This window comes from Littorina saxatilis, unplaced genomic scaffold (genome assembly GCF_037325665.1).
Source record: "Littorina saxatilis isolate snail1 unplaced genomic scaffold, US_GU_Lsax_2.0 scaffold_87, whole genome shotgun sequence".
In the NCBI taxonomy this organism is placed as follows: Eukaryota; Metazoa; Mollusca; class Gastropoda; order Littorinimorpha; family Littorinidae; genus Littorina; species Littorina saxatilis.
The window spans coordinates 457354-470084 of record NW_027126597.1 but is presented as its reverse complement, the minus strand read 5'-3'; positions in this window follow the sequence as shown (position 1 = coordinate 470084).

Genomic DNA, 12731 nt, shown 5'->3' with positions numbered 1-12731 from the left:
ACCTACCCCTACCGTGCCTACCTTGAAGCCACCCTCAACTATGGACGAGAAGCCAAGAAAAGTCACCTCACCAGTGCCATGTATTACCGAGATAGTTCCAACCATCTGGATGAAACAGAAGGGGATGACAACTGGGGTTTGAAGGTACGTCGTGAGCAAACCATGCGGAGCAGAGAGGCAGACATGATGGGGCGACTTCATGCTGACATCATGCACCAGGAACGCTACATGATGAACGGCGTGGACGTAAAGATCAGACTCATTCCCTCCAAAAACATCTTCCACCTGATGTCTCCTGACCCCTTTCAGGGTTTCCGCACTGTCATCACACATGCTTCCCTATTTGTTCGCAAAATCAAGTTGAACCCCGCAGTGAGCCTCGCTCACGCCAAAGCGCTGGAAAAAGGTACGGCCAAGTATCCTTTGAAAAGGGTCGTTGTGAAGACTTTCTCCATTCCCACAGGCAACCACAGTGCTGTGCAGGACAACTTGTTTCTGAGTCAGACACCCAACCGCCTGGTGATTGGATTGGTGGACAGCGCTGCTTTCAACGGTCAAGCCTCACGCAATCCCTACCACTTCAAGACACAAGGATTGTCCTTTCTCAGCCTGTACCTAGACGGAAAACAGATCCCCGGCAAACCCCTGACACCGAACTTTGAACAACACCAGTATGTGAGATCTTTCTTCAGTCTCATGACGTCTACGGGTCTCGCCAACAGCGATGCAGGGTCTTACATGGAACTGCGTGATTTTGAGCTGGGGTATGCTATCTACAGCTTTGACCTGAGTCCCAGTCTTCTGGATGGAGATCAGTTTGAACTGGTGAAAAGCGGTGCCCTGCGTCTGGAGCTGAAGTTCAACCAAGCCCTTCCAGTGCCTGTGATGGTGATTGTGTATGGTGAAATGGACAGCATGATCGAGATTGATCGCTCTCGCCAGGTCCTGACTGATTTTGCAATATGAACAGCAAAGACATTAGCCGAGTGTTGGGGAGAGACATTCATACCCGCCGTGTGTTTCGAGGTGTGTTTCCCAGAGACAGCCTCCCACGACAGGTGAACACGCGACGTCCAAGTGCTTTTGTCATTAATACAGATCGCAGTACAGGACCGGGGGAACACTGGGTGTGTGTCTGGTTTGATGGACTTGGACAAGCGGAATATTTCGATAGTTTTGGTTTACCACCCGTGCACCCCGCTATTGAAAACTTTATGCTGAAACACAGTTCAGCCCACGTGTACAACCCACGGCTTTTGCAAGACTTGACGAGTTCAGCCTGTGGCTTGTATGTATTGTACTATGTTTTGATGAAAAGCCGCGGCGCCAGTTTATTTCGAACGCTTCGTGTGTTTTCCCCCAACAGACTTTGGGGTAATGATCGAAGAGTATGGTTTTTGGTCCAACAGCTAAGAAGAAACTGAGGTCGTGTGCTTCGTCTTTTTTTAATTTTTTATTTTATTTTATTTTTTTTAGGTCTGTAAACGGTTTTATTCCTTTTATTGGGTGTGTCTTGTGTGTGTGTGTATGTATGTGTCTATATAAGAAGAAGGGGCGGAATCATCACCACCACTTTCATCTCGTACCCACCAAAGTAGAGAGAGGGTTAGAAGAGTGCTAGTAAGAAAAGAGAGGTACACAAAACAAACAAAAAAGTCATGATGGAGACGTCCAGTCCCTCTTTAGAGCAGATTTTGGAAGAATTGGAGGCTGGTATTCTCAAAGTTAAAGTTCACATGCAAAACAGTTTGTTCTTGATGTTTGTTAGTGAGTTAAAACGCGATGTTTGCAAACGCCTTGAAGAAAAAAAGAGAGAAGAAAAAGACTATTCAACACGGTGGACTGTTGACGCCATTAGAACCGTCGCAGATAAAATCTGGGAACACCTAAATCGAGACAAAATTCTTAGTCGTTGGAATGTAGCATTACCCAAGACACATCCAGACGGACTCTCCTGGTGGTGTTTGCGGGTTGTTGTGTGGAAGTGGACAGAAACGACAGCGTTTCGAAAAAGGGTTATCACTCATGTGACTGAACAACTGCTCTGTGAGTGATGCAACAGAGTGAAAAACGGCATAGCATCCCACGTGACCTTAGGCTAAACCAGTGTGGACCCGTTGAAACCAGAATAAACAAGATGTACATGAGCCGCGAGTGTGTATATAAGACAGGCCCGATGTAAAAAGACCACTACAGAGGATTTTTTGCGGAGTCGACCATGCCTTCAGGAACCATGAAGCAGCCACCACAGCCGGCTACACTCTACCCGCTAGGTGGAAGCCTTTTTGCCTCAGTAAAAACGTGGAGAGGGGCTGTAAAAATCCATATTCGCCACTATGCTGTTCCCACCCGCACCAAAGGTGGGCGTGTTGCCCCCACCCAAAGAGGAGTCACCCTGGACTTGAAAAAGTTTCAGAAACTGCTTAGAGTGCAGAAAAAACTCAAAGAAGACTACCACCAACAGGTATCTTCTCTGTCACCCACAGAGGAGAAGCATGAGGAGGAAAAACATCCGAAAAATCACACAGAGTGTCTGCCGTCAGACTACTACTGTTCAACACCATCAACCACAGCCACGGATTCGACACAAAGCGAGGAATACCCTCAGCAGCTGCAGCGACCCCTGTATTCCACATGTCCAGCTTACTGTCCTGCCACAACCGTAAATCCTCTTCCTGTGACACCAAGAAGTGGTTATGAAGTTGACAACTAATCCGGGGACCACCTCGTCCCTTTAAATTGACAATCATGTTTTGGATTTTTTTTGTTTTAATGTATGTGTATGCAAAATGTTAATTTTTTTTTATTTTTAATATTCAAAAGACTGATGTTACTTTTATAATAAAATGATCATATTGGAAAAGTTAATAACTATGTGTCTGTATAACTCTTGAATGCTACCGTGAGCAGTTTTATGTATTGTTTTGTTACTCTTTACGTCTGACTTTTACCTTCTTGTTTGGAAGTACTTGTGTAAAACGTGCGCGCATGTGTGTGTGTGTGTGTGTGTGTGTGTGTGTGAGTGTGTGCGTGTGTGTGTGTGTGTATGTGTGTGTGTGTGTGTGTGTGTTTGCGCTTACATTTAATTTCCACCACACATATACCCCTACCTCTTACATAGTCTATCAACAACAAAATAAAAAAATTAAACACTTATGTTACCCCGGTGTGACCATGACATTCTAGAACAACCGTTTCTATTTTTAGTGCTGACCAACCAACATGGTCTAGCATGTAAGGTCTTGCGTCTCTGTGGTGCAATACTCAGACGTGATCAGTCTCTAACCTAACATTATGTATGACTGACTGTAGAACAACTCGTGTTCGGTGTAAAATGTACCCCGATGTTTATAACACCCACATAAAAAAACAATCTGAGTCTATTTGTTAAAACTTTTTTTTATATGTGTACAACAGCTCCCAGCCCTCTCATCAGTCGAGCTAACTTCCACACCCACCCCACACCATTTGTCTAGCACTAATCTAAGCATTAAACCCTAATCAACCCTCGGGGTAGGCAAACCACCTCCTATTAAACTTCTCTAACTGCTGGCCACCTCTGGTGGTTTTATCGGTGAGGGGGCTCCGCAAAGAGTAGGGGTACCATTTTTATTACCTTATTCTGACACCTCCCCTGACAGGGCACCAAACTACATAGCTATTAAAGAGAGAGGGTTCCGCGAAGCGCGGAGAAAGTGTGTGTATGTGTGTGTGTGTGTGTGTGTGTGTGTGTGTGTGTGTGTGTGTGTGTGTGTGTGTGTGTGTGATCGGAGGGGTGTGTGTGTATGTGTGTGTGTGTGTGATCGGAGGGGGGGGGGGGGGTGTGTGTGTGTGTGTATGTGTGTGTGTGTGTGTGTGTGTGTTTGCACTTACATTTATTCCCAACATAGTCTATCAGCAACAAAATAAAAAAAATTAAACACCGCAACAACGAAGAAAATAAATAACAAAAACAAAATAACACCTATCTTATCTGGTGTACCTATCAAAACCTTGTGCGTGAACCCCGCTGCCGGCAATCAAACACCCCACACCATTTGTCTAGCACTAATCTAAGCATTAAACCCTAATCAACCCTTGGTAGGCAAACCACGTCCTATTAAACTTCTCTAACCACTGACCACCTCTGGTGGTTTATCGGCGAGGGGCCTCCGCGAAGCGCAGCGGTACCGTTTAATTGCCTTACTCTGCTAGTTATTAACACTATTAAAGAGAGAGTGCTCCGCGAAGCGCGGAGAAAATGGGGGGAATTACTGCTTTTTATTGGTGCTTACCCCAGCTGGAGTGGTCATTAGTACCGAGCAACAGGTACAGGCACATGAAATCACATGACAAAATATAAATGCAATAAACCGTTTATCCGCAATATCTCCTTATCACTACTTAAACACAGGCACCTTAACCTATAACTTTATGCTGGTCCCTACCCTTGCGCATTGCGCATTGCACAAATAAAAAGGGTCCGGTTTATACCTCTTCCTTACTACTAGCCCCTGCTGACGCACTCCTGCAGATGTTGAATCAGCTGAAGTCACGTCTGGACGACCTTGAGTCAGAGAGTGGAAAGACCACCAAGGTCAAGGATGTGGGTGACATCGTATTTGACAGCCAGCTACTGGCCCGTCTGAAATCAGATCTGTCTAAACTAGGTAACGTCCTTTCTTTGTGCTTCGACTGTTCTTTTTTTTGGCCAGTGCTGTTACGCAGTACAGAAGTTAAAACAGCCCCCACAGATACGGAAAACATGACTCAATTATACTTTGTTTTACATCACAGTCTGATCACAGGATCCAGCTTATGAAGAGAGTTTGTACTCAATAATACTTCGTTACCTATCGCAGCCTGCTGACATAGCGCTTTAAGATAGTTTCTACATGTCGTTCATTTCCGCTGTCTGCTTTCATGTGAAGACTTCTAAATCATGAGGGCGTGACTAAAGAAGCTTCTTCAATTGAGTGAGTGAGTGGGCAGTGTCTTCGATGGCTCATAGCATATCCCGCCGTTTTTTAACGATTTACAAGTTTGGGTTTTTAAAAGTATGTGTGTGTGTGTGTGTGTGTGTGTGTGTGTGTGTGTGTGTGTGTGTGTGGATGGATGTGTGTGTGTGTGTGTGTTGAAAGGACAAACAGCTACAGCCAAACCAAGGAGAGCAGACCTGGCAGCAGTCCTAAAGGTGGGGGACAGGGTCAGGCGGGGACCGGACTGGAGAGGTGACAACCGGGTAAGTGTTGGTATCCTTGTGCTGTCTGACAACTGTCTGTCTTCCTTACATCCTCACACTGTCGTCTAAACAGTTGTGGCAACACAATGAAAACAAAGGGCGAAGTGGGGGGGGGGGGGGGGTAAAAGAAAACATAATGTTGGTGAATATCATGTTCGGAACGCTCCTCCTGTCTTCTACCTGCCCTTTTCTTCCTTTCCGTTCTTGTTTCAACCTCAGCTAGCCCCAACAACACCCCCCTTTCCCTCCCTCCGCTTTTCTACTTACCCATTCCTTGCCGGTCCCCTCGTATTCCCCCCACCCCCACTTGTGTTGCACAGAGCAGTGAGCAGTTCCTTGCCCCCCTTCCTCTTGTTGGCTTCACATGAGTTACCTCCTCTCCCATTCCCCTTCTCTTTCCGAGTCGCCCACCTCCCCCTCCACCCTTCCACTACTCCTTCCGTCACCACTTGTGTCCGGCAAAAAGTGATCATTACGTCGTTCTTTCTTCTTCTCCCATACCCCTTCTCTTTCCGACCCCCCCCCCCCCCCCTCGACCCCCTTGCCCCCCCCCCCCCCCTGCTCTTCTACTGTTCCCACCATCACTACTTGTGTACGACAGAGAAGTAATTATCGTTGTTCTCTTTCCTCTTTTCGTTTACCCCCCCACCCCCTTTATCCGTTATTCTCCCTAACTTCTAATTTTACCGTCATTACCTGAGTGAGCATCATGTTGGTCTCTGCTGGTTCTCCTTTCGCTATCCCATCTATTAAACCTGCCACCCCCTGCACACCCGAACTCCTACATATCCCTACATGTGTGACCCAACAGAGCAGTGAGCAGTGTGTACTGTGTGCAGGACGGGGGAGGACCGGGCACCGTGACGGCGATCCCTGCACGGTACGGACAAGGCATGGTGGACGTCCTGTGGGACAGTGGCAGTGAAGTCTACAGGTACCGTATGGGACATGACGGCGACTATGAGCTGGACCTGGTCTGATCCACACCGCCACCACTCTGTGTACTCTGCACCACGTCATGTCGCCTGTCTGACGTCATGGTTTCAGTGTAAAATGCCACTTGGTACCCAGTGCTGTTTCATTTCTAATTCTATCATGAACACTTTGTGAATACATTTTCAAACGTTAGAATGATTAGCGCTTTCAGTTATAATTATTGCTATCATTATCATTGTGATCGTCAGCGTCATCCTCGAACTTTCGTTATTTTTCTGTCATCGTCGGCGTTCGTTTGTTGTCGTCTTCAGCACCAACACCACCTTACATTCCTCCTGATGTCATTATGTGTTTCTGCTGTCGCTGTTGTTATCATGATCCGCCTCCTTATGTTCTTGATGGTTGCAAGACTGTGTTGCTGGTTTGCTAGCACGAGACTTATTAAGAACACAGTCCAGCGACTTGATGCATACGTTAATGTTTTCTTGACATTTGTGACCCTCCACCACGGAATGAGTCGCATGTCACCTTTGCATGATTTTCATATTTTTACATTTTCCTAAAGAGTGTTTTATGCTCTATCCAGTGGTGAAAACCGTTTTAGAAAAGAGCGAAAACTGTTTGAGTTATAAGCCTGTGACTAAGGTGACCCTCACACTGTTACCAGACACTTCCCGGACTTATATTCAGCCTAGGCAGAACCGCGCGAGGTGGCATGCGACTCATTTCGTGGTGGAGGGTCACATTTTAGTGATCGTGTTTTGTACTGCTGGTCAGTCTGAGAAAGTGTAATTCGTACTTTAATGAGGGTGTTTGACTGATATTTGCACGTTGTACTTGTTTTAATCTGCAAATTTCTCTTTGAAAATACACTCTGTGATTTTTTGTTTGTTTATTTGTTGCTTAACGTCCAGCCGACTACGCAGAGCCATATCAGGACGAGGAAGGGGGGGATGAAGGGGGCCACTTGTCAAGCGATTCCTGTTTACAAATGCACTAACCCATTACTTGTGTCCCAGCAGGCTTTAGTAAAACTAAATTAATACCTACTGGAAGATTACCAGTTTCCAGTATGTTAAAATAGGCTTAACCTATCTACTGCTGGACTTACATCAGAACACTAACAGATTAAACTATACATGAATCGCGAGACAAGCGGCAAGAGAAGAGATTTTTGGAAAAAATACAGGTGAATGAGCAAGAAGGCAGAAAAAAGAAAAGAATTCATGAAGAAAAAGAGAGCATGACAGGAAAGAGGAACCAAAAATCTACCTAACAGCAAACTAGAAAGCTCCTGCGGTTCCAAAAACAGGAGGGGCTTTTAATTTCATAACCGCAGTGCCCCACTGCGGGACACTCTGTGATTTCTATCCGTTGTTTTGTGCTATCGCCGTGGGAGTGGAATTGTCAGTCTTTTATTGACAAAGGAGTTTGTGATTATCTAATTAAGATGTTGAAGTGATATGCAAGAATTGTTTTAAAGGTGCTGATTAATCTTTGAAAGTATATTAGTGATTTCTATTCAATGTTTTGTGCTATCTCTGTGGAAACAGCTTGTCAGTCTTAGACAATGAATTAATATTATGAAGTGATGTTTACATGATTGTTTAATTAAGGTATTGGTTAATCTTCAATTATATCTTGAGTAATTTCTATCTGATATGTTGTAATATTACCGTGGAAACATACTGATTGCGTGTGTGTAATCTGTGGATCTATTATGTTCAACTTTGCTCTTGATATATAATAGGCTTCAATTTGTGTTTTGATGAATAGATTGTAGAAATACAATGTTATTTTTTAAAACCATTCAATCTTGGAGTGTCTGATACAATAAAAGAAACGAATGATCAATGGCTGAGTAGTGCAACTGATGGAAGGATGGATGGATGGATGGTCTGATAGATGGATGGATGGAAGGTTGATTGATTGATTGATTCTTTCTTTCTTTATTTGGTGTTTAACGTCGTTTTCAACCACGAAGGGTTATATCGCGACGGGGAAAGGGGTAAGATGGGATAGAGCCACTTGTCAATTGTTTCTTGTTCACAAAAGCACTAATCAAAAATTTGCTCCAGGGGCTTGCAACGTAGTACAATATATTACAGTCGAAACCGTTTATAACGAATCTCAGGGGAAAACGTTTTTTTATTCGTTATAATCGATTTTCGTTATAACCGATTAGATCGGTTATAACGAAGACAAGAGGAAAAAATTTGTTATAACCGGTTTCTTCACATTTTCAACGTAAAAATGGTAAAATGTTGGCAAATAAGTATTGTTTTCTGTTGCATAAGTAATCTTTTTGTCATATCATTAAAACATTCAATGAGGTACATACATAATCGTACATGAGAGAGAGAGAGAGATAGAGAGAGAGATACACGGAGAGAGTGTGAGAGACAGAGAATCAGAATCAGAATGTTTATTTGCGAAAACTCATGTTTATAGCAAAAGGGTTCTGGGGGGTTGGGTAATCGAACGATCCACGAACATCAGTGTACACATTGGTTTCAGTCTGTTACACAAAAACAATGCATCGTGATTCGGTCCGAAGCATCCAACTTGTAATCCAAGTCGGGAAATAACTTTTCCGTTTCGAACACGGTATTGTTCCATATCAATCGCGGTTTGTCACAAACACACATGGAATATGTGTGCCCTGTAGTTTTGCGACAACAGTCAGTCTGGCATGGCACGGAGGTAGCACTGTACCAGTGTAGACACGACATGGAGGTCAGTCGTGAGATGGTCGATTTCTTCTCCAAAGACGTTGCGGTCGACTTGGGGCAGACGCCGGACACACGGGGGCGTTTCCTCCTCTTCTTGGAATGACGTTGTCTGTGCTGTTTCGCAGTCGTATGTCAGGACGTAGTCGTCTCCCCTTGCAATCAGCGTCTTCTTTCCACCTTTTCTTTCGCACACTACTTTTGTGAGAGTGCGGTTCCTCTTTCTGTTTAACAGTTTCTCTTTAAGTTGCACGTTCTGTGAGCAGTGTGAGGCTAAGTCGTAGACATCATCTGGTTCAAACTCTCGGTCCGTTGCTGCCAGTTCAGCTACAGTGGTTTCGTCGTCTGCTGTCTGTGACGTCACAGCACAACAAACCTCTGAGTTGACACTCTCGCACGTGGTTAAGCTTGCAGTGTGACAGTGGGCAGGTGTGTGCTGTGTGACAGGTGTGTGCTGTGTGACAGGTGTGTGCTGTGTGACAGTGGGCAGGTGTGTGCTGTGTTGGGGTGGCCAGGCTGCGTGTTTCACGTGATCTTTCTATGGAATGTTGTTGTTTGACACTGTCACTTGTCACTGCACTGGAATTTGCGTTATCATTTTTGATCGTAGGAACAGGAGCTAAGTCTTTTAGTGGATGAGTTTGAAAGTCAGGCATTGTATTGCATGAATTAATTCCCACCTGTGTTCTCCTTTGCTCAGCTCTGAGCTCTGCTCGTCTCCTGTCTCGGCGGATCTGTGCAGCAGACTTTTTTCGCCACTGGCCGGTTGGTGCGGTAATGGCGGCTTCTTGTCCATGTTGGCTGGCGCTCAGTCGAAGGACAAACACTGTGTCCTCTCCCTCACCAGCAACTTTCCACGATTTAACGAGGTGGTCCGACAGAAGGGTGGCTAGGATGGATTCCACATGTGTTGGTAGTCCAACAATGGTCATCTTGGCGAGTTGTAAAGCAAACACTTGTAAAGCAAAGAGCTCACTGTCACGTCGACTTGTCTCTTACGCCAAGGGACACCACTCCTGAGAGACAGAGAGAGAGACAGAGAGAGATGGCGAGAGGGGGGGGGGGGGGGTATGGGGCATGCAACAGGCCTAGGGAAAGCTGGAGATTCAAGTGGAGAATTATCAACTGTTATGTGGTCTATACAACGGTCAAATAAATGAATAATTAAGCAGAGAGATCGTTTTCAACAGAAATACCAAAGTTTGCCTGAATCAATAAACACACATACACACACACACGTACACACACACACATCGAATTCTGTTCTTCAACAAATCTGTTTATTAGGCCATAACCTTGTACCCAAGAATGTAACAATGAAATAAAAACAACAACAAAAACAACAACAAAAGACCTGGTGTCTAAAAATTGATGTACAAAATAATGGCTTTGTTTTGCAGGCGGAAAAGAAAATAGACAAAAAAACAACACTTAGATGTTTACTTAAACTATCAAGCAATTTACAAATAGAAACTGGTGAAAACAATTCAAATAAATTCATTTGTAATGAATTTAATTATCCTTGTCTTTAGGAACTACATATTTATGGAAAAATAGATTCTTTTTTCAAACTAAAACTGAAGCACAAAAATAACCTGTACAACTTGACAGTGTTTACAAATGCTTAACTATCGCGACACTAGCAATCCAGTTGGATTAAAATAATAGTGTCGTTAAATAATAATCTTCCCATAAATGAACGCAAAATGAAATGGTCAACACAGATCAGCAACGATACATTTGAATAAGGAAAATTAGCCGCAGCGTGACTCTATAACAGAACAAACAAATTCAAGTTGCAAAAGTTCTACCTTTGTTTCTGCTTTGCATTTTTGTTATAACCGGTTTGTTTTTAGTGATAACTAAGAACACCGCTGGCAGGGAAAAAATAAAATGTTTGTTATAACCAATATTCATTATACCCGGTTTCGTTATAGTGATAACTAAGAATACCGCTGGCAGGGAAAAAATAAAATGTTCGTTATAATCAATATTTAGTCGCCATCTTGTTGTATCAATTACTTCCCAAAGTTGACGTCATAAGTCATAAGTTACGAAAAAGTTTGATTTGCGTCATAGTTTCGTTCTAACCGGTTCTTTTTCTGGTCTGGGAACAAGAAATGTTGACGTTGTAAGCAGTTTCTCGTTATAACCGGTTTCGTTATAACCAGTTTGTTTTTAGTGATAACTAAGAACAGCGCTGGCAGGGAAAAAATAAATGTTCGTTATGACCAATATTCGTTATAACCGGTTACGTTATAAACGATTCCGACTGTACCTTACTGGGAGAATGCAAGTTTCCAGTACAAAGGACTTAACATTTCTTACATACTGCTTGACTAAAATCTTTACAAAAATTGACTATATTCTATACAAGAAACACTTAACAAGGGTAAAAGGAGAAACAGAATCCGTTAGTCGCCTCTGACGCCATAAGATCAATGTTGTATTCTTGCTAAAGCTCGCATTTTTCATGATCCACTAACTTCGACTCAGTGTTATTTTGAATATTCACTGAGACTCGGCATGTTACCTCCACCTATTCGGGCACACCACTCCCACTTTGACGCCAATATGATATCTCACTCTGACATCACCACCACTCTCACACACCACCCCCCACCCTGCTCTGTGCAGTGACAGACAGGACAGAACGAAGCTACTCTCTCTGAGTCTGGCGCCTGTGGAAGTACAGCCGCAGATAATCGCAGTGCAACACGACTGCACAGACTTACCTCCCATGGATCACTCATTGATTTTGCATTGATGACACGTTGACAGTGTTGTGCTGAGAGCAACGAGCAAATCAAATCATCCCTGCTGACACCTGACAGGTAACCCTTTTTGTCTTTTGACCACCACAGTCTGGACAGTGTTCAGTGAATGATGATGATGATTTGTGTGTGTGTTGAACTATCGAAACGACAGCGCTGGTTTGTGTAATGCGTGTGTCACTGTGTGCCGTCAGTTGTCAGCGGTGGAACGCTCGGTATGACTGCACTGAACAGAATGTCATCTACTTGAATGTAGGTCAGTGGAACGAAACACAAGAGGGATGTTACTGGTACCGTACAGTGGTGTATTGAAGAAGACAACAACAATAGTATGCTGAAGGGCAGACCGCCATGTTATGTTTGTCTATAACCTTCGAAAAAGGAATATAGTAAAGTTTTGTTGTCTTTTCCTACTTTCGGTTTCAATACATTCTTCGAAAAGTAAGAAGATTTCCAGTTTCCTGATAAATCAATGTTTCTAGCTTACCTATAGATATCAAATTCAATATCTACATGTTTACTGAGTCTTGATCATGAAAGATGACAAAGGTGAGAATAACTGACACGATAATGACCGGGTAGCATGAATAAGGTATTTTCGTTTAACTTGCTGTTATATCCAGCTTTTTAGTATCTGTGGGCCGTCACTGTGGAGGGTCAAGGAATATTTAGAGAAGATCTCAATATTCAAACCTCAAGTGTCGCTTGCCATTTACTGATTTAGTGAAGACATCAGATACAGCCAGTGCTGAAATGTAGTGCATTTAAAGATATGAGAATAAACCAGCAACAAAATGTTTCTGCATACGTAGCCTATTCTTCTGTATAGATCGAGTCTGTGTTGTGCACAGGTAGTCTATGGTTTTACTATTCTGTGCCGGTAGCCAGCCTGTGGTGTATGTCCTTTTGTATTGTGTCTGTATAATCTGAATGTGGTTTGAATAGTTTTGTATGGTTTGTGTCTTTTAAAGTTATGAAGCATTTTTGAAGAGCTAGAGAGATTAAGGGAAAGCACCGGATTTCTGTCTCAACCGATCATGCCCGACTTGTTTTTAAACCAAGCGCGACCTC